This window comes from Panthera tigris, chromosome A3 (genome assembly GCF_018350195.1).
Source record: "Panthera tigris isolate Pti1 chromosome A3, P.tigris_Pti1_mat1.1, whole genome shotgun sequence".
Classification (NCBI taxonomy): Eukaryota; Metazoa; Chordata; class Mammalia; order Carnivora; family Felidae; genus Panthera; species Panthera tigris.
Window position 1 is genome coordinate 15,726,801 of NC_056662.1, and position 5,171 is coordinate 15,731,971.

Here is a 5,171-nt window from a genome sequence, read left to right on the forward strand (position 1 = left end):
CCGGTCACCACTTCCGCTCCGGCCCGAGCCCCGCCCCGCCCCTGCGCCGGCTCCTCATTGGGCGAGCGGGCCACGGGGTTGCCCCGGCCGCCCGAGAGGGGCGCTGACGGAGGGAGGAGAAGGGGAGAGGAGACCCGTACGCCGCGGACGCGGAGCGAGGAGGAGGCGGGAGGAGGGGGACGGAAATGGGGGCGGAAAGAGGCGGTGGGAGAAGAGGGGGTGGAGCCGGGGGAGGAGGGAACGTGTGGGAACTTGGGGACTGGGCGAGGTGAGGGCTTGGGCGGGCGTGAGCCCCAGGTGCTGCGCTCTCTGCTTGGGCTCGGAACCCGGCAGGACCAGGACCACAGTCTCCGGGGTCATCCGTTCCCTCCCCACCCAAAAAGGAATCGCCACCGGGTCGGAGGCTGAGGTCAGTCCCCTTTCGCCATGTGTTTTGGGAATACTGGACCTAGGGAAGGACAGAAATTGCTTTTCCCTCAATTTTCGCTTAATCTTCCCTTTAGCCCTTTACGGTACTTACCATTTTGCTCATTTGTGGCCCGGACCAGGACTGGAACCGGCCAAGTCTTTGGTTCTTTTTTTGAAGCGGGTCTCTGTGATCTCTTCGTTGAGACACGCCCTTCCCAAGCCTCCTAGGGGAAGCTTAAGGGAAGGAAACAGGCCTCTACAGCCCCCACTCCCATTAAACTCAGTTCTCCAGAACGTCTTTCACCTCTCCTCCCTCTCATTCTTTTAACAAATATTTACTGAGCAGGCTTTGTGCTCTGTGCTGGAGACAGAGCAAGCATGAGACAGACGGGCCTTGCTGTCTTGGAGTTTACAGTCTGGTAGGAGAAAGAACAAAGTAAATAGGCCTTTGTCATCTCTCCTTTACCCTTACTTAGCTGAATGCTACAGACTTCTAACTCACCACCCTACCCTCAGCCCTGCCCCCATCAACTGCCAAAGTGATCTCTAAGAAATGCCATTCTTATCTTCCCTTTCTTGCTTAAATCCTTTGGTGGTTACTCAGACCTGGAAGACTATTGATAAGCGCCTTGAGTGTGACAGGTGACAGTCAAGGTTCTCCCTTTCCCTGCTCTCTCCCCTCCATGATAAAACCCCATTTCAGCTGGATGATGCCCTATCCTCCCAATATGCCAGCTCCAGTATTTCTAAACCATTTGTGTTAGTTGCCAACATTTTTTAAAGACAGAAATTTCCGTGTGAACAGAAATCTGCATCAGTACTCCATCTGGCAGGACTGTGTTCACATTCCTGTGTGGCAACAATGGGCTGAAGCCAAGGAGTGGCTGTCCATTCTAGGTCAGAGACTTTTCAAAGTGCCAGGGTCCCCTCCCGACCTGAGTCTGCTTTTCTCATTTATGTATCTGCACGTAGGCATTTGTGCCAGTGACCCCTACACTTTTAATATGAGCAAGATTGAAAGAGAGTGTTGTGTAATGTAAACAGCACGGATTTGATGTTAAAACCGCAGGATTTGAACCCCAGAAGAGTTTCCAGTGCAAAAACTTCTCCATGGGGATCCATCTTTGGCAAACCAAAAAAAGATCAGTAATCTAGAGATTGGCTCAGGTTGAAATAATGCAGTGTAATCTGACTGTGGCTTCTGCCCCCATCCAGAAAATGCCTTAGTGGGTCAGAGGGCTCATGATAATTATACCCAAATGACGTCATCAGTGCATTGAGGGAACAGAAGTGCCTTTTGCCAGGCACCCCTGAGTGTCTGCTAACAGGTTGCATGGATTACCTGCTTTCATCATCTCTGCATTCTAGGCCAGAGGTCAACAAACCACAGCTATTGACAGACAAACAGATACTGAAATACAATGTGGCAGATGAAGCCCAGGATATTTTGGGAGCCTGAGAGAAAGGCACAATCCATCTTGGGTTGGTGGGAGAGCAGGAAAGACTTTTTGAAAGGGAAGATACTTGAGCCTTAGATTCTATAAAGGTTTTTTTTTTTTTAAATTAATAGGCTATTGGTGTAGAGCAGTTTCAGGTTCACAGAAAGATTAAGAAGTTCAGTGTTCCCATACACCCAATCTCTGCCCCTCCCCATTTCCCCTAACATTAACAGGCTAGTGTTGTACATTAGTTACAATCAATGTACCAATATTGATATGTTATTAATGCAATAGTTTACATTAGGGCTCATTTATTTTGTACAGTTCAATTAATTTTGACAAATGCACGATATCTGTATCTACCATTGCTATCTCCTACAGAACAGTTTCACTGCCTTAAACCCCCCTGTGCCGGGGCACCTGCGTGGCTCAGGCAATCAAGAGTCCTTCTGACTTGATTTTGGCTCAGGTCATGATCTCACAGTTTGTGACTTTCAACCCCAGTGTCAGGCTTTTGCACTAATGACATGGAGCCTGCTTGGGATTCTGTGTTTCCCTCTCTGCCTCTCCCCTGTGTGCTCTCTCTCTTCTGTCTCTCAAAAACAAACAAACAAACAAACAAACATTAAAAAAACAAAAAACTCCCCTGTGCCTTATGCCCAGTGGGCCAGCCAGAGAAGATGCTGAACAGGAGGCAGAATCACACCTTGTTTTGTTCCTTCCTGTCCCTAGAGGGCCTGTACTCTCTCTGCTCTTTCCAGTAAATAACATTTAGGCTAAAATGAAAAAATTTTAAAAGACAAAAGAAACCCTACAAAAACCCAACTATTCACTTACTTGACCCTCACCCCCTGCCCTCACCCCAATTCCTTGGCAGTCACTTCTCTTTTACGCTTTGTTTTAATTTTGCCTTTTCCAGATGTCATATCGTTAGAATCCTAAGAGTGTCACCTTTCCTGACTGGACTCTTGCACTAAGCAATATGATTTAAGGTCCCTCTATGTCGTTTTATGGCTTGATGGTTCATTTCTTTTTATCACGAGTAATACGCCATTGTATGAACGTACCACATTTTTTCCATTCACCTGCTGTATGGATTGACTTGTGTCTTTTATTTTATTTTTAATTTTTTTAATGTTTATTTATTTTTGAGAGGGAGAGAGAGACTGTGTGAGCAGGGGAGGGGCAGAAAGAGAGGGAGACACAGAATGTGAGGCAGGCTCCAGGCTCTGAGCTGTCATTACAGAGCCTGACACGGGCTTGAAGTCAAGAGCTATGAGATCATGACCTGAGCCAAAGTCGGACACCCAACGAACCAAGCTTCCTAGGTGCCCCCTTTTTTTTTTAAAAAAAAACTTTTTTTTAATGTTTATGTTTTGAGAGAGATAGCAGGAGTGGGGGAGGGAGAGAGAGAGAAGGGGACAGAGGATCTGAAGCAGGTTCTGCACTGACAACAGAAAGCCCAGTGCAGGGGTGGAAATCACAAACTCTGAGATCATGACCTGAGCCAAAGGCAGATGCTTAACCCACTGAGCCACCCAGGTACCCCTCACCTCCCATCTTCCAAAAAGAAATGTAGAAGTCCTAGTCCCTGGTACCTGTGAACTGTGGCCTTATCTGGACAAGCCTTTGCAGGTGTAATCTAGTTAAGATGAAGTCATTAGGGTGGACTTTAATCCAATATGACGGATGTCCTTCTAAAAAGAGGAACAGGCCATGTGATGAAAGCGATTGGGGTGAGGCAGCCACAAGCCAAGGAACACCAAGGACTTGTAACCACTGCCTGAAACTAGGAAGAGGCAGGAAGGGATTTACCCGGAGTCCCAGGTAAGCATGGCCCTGCTGACACCAGGTTTTCAGACTTCTAACCTGTAGAACTGTGAGAGAATAAATTTGGTTGTTTGAAGCCATCCACTTTGTGGGGCGTTGTTACAGCAGCCTTAGCAAACAGATACACCTACTGAGGGACAGAGATCTTGATTCAGTTTCCAACAGTTGAGAATAAAACTGCTATAAACCAGGGCCCCCGGGTGGCTCAGTCAGTCAAGCATCTGACTCTTGGTTTTGGCTCAGGGCATGATCTGAGATCGAATCCCGCACTGAGAGAGTGGGGAGCCTGCTTGGGCTTTTCTCTCTCCCTCTCTCTCTCTGCTCCTCTCCTTCTCTCAAAATAAATAAGCTTAAAAAAAGAGAGAGAGAGAAGAAAAAATGCTATAAACCTCCTTGTGCGGGTGTTTGTGTGGACGTAAGTTTTCAGCTCATTCGGGTGAATACCGGTAGCACGATTGCTAAATCACATGTTAAACCTATGTTTAGCTTTGTAAAATATTACCAACCATCTTCCAAAGTGGCTGTACCATTTTCAATTTCCACCAGTAGTGAAAGAGAGTGCCTGATGCTTCATATCCATGTCAGCATTTGGTATTGTTAGGTCTTGTTGTTTTTGTTTTGTTTTGTTTTTTATTTCAGCCATTCTTACATGGATGTACAAAGTAAGAACCTAGTTTGTTTCTCCAAAGTTTCTTTTTGTTCCTATTACTCTGAAATTTCATGGTTAACAGCCTTGAGACACCCAGTGGCTTGCCTGCCTTCCTTCCTTCCTTCCTTCCTTCCTTCCTTCCTTCCTTCCTTCCTCCTCTTCCCTTCCCCACCCTTCCTTTTCTTTCCTTTTTCCCTCCATCCATCCTCTCTTCCTTTCTTTCACTTTTTATTATGACAATTTTCAAGCAAACACAAAAGTTGAGAGAATAGTACAATAATCTCCATATACCCATCACCCAGCTTTATTTTACTCTTCAGTCTATCCTTACTATTAGCAGGATTTTACAGCAAGTCCCAGATACTACATCCTTGCCTTTGTAGGTACCTTAGTATGTAGTTCTAACAGATGAGAATTTAAAAGTGAATAATGAAATAACAATTCCATGATCACACTTCAGGAAATTAACACACACACAGTCCATGTTTGATATTCCCTCATTGTCTCAAAAATGACTTCTTTTACACTGGCCTACTTAAGTCCAGATTCAAGGTCTACCCATTGCATTTAGTTGCTAATTCTCATTGAATCTGTAACAATTACTCCTCCTCCTTTTTTTTTTCTTTCTTTCTTTTTTCTTTTCTTTTTTTTACAATTGATTTGCTGAAGAAACTGGGTAAATTATCTTGTAGAATGTCTCACAGTCTGAATTTGTCTGATTGGACCTTTGTGGTGTTTTTAAAATGTGATACAATACCTTGAATGTCCTGTATTAGATTCCAGTTCAATTTTTGACAAGAATATTTTACAGGTGGGGTTGTGTATTTCCTATTGCATCATATGAA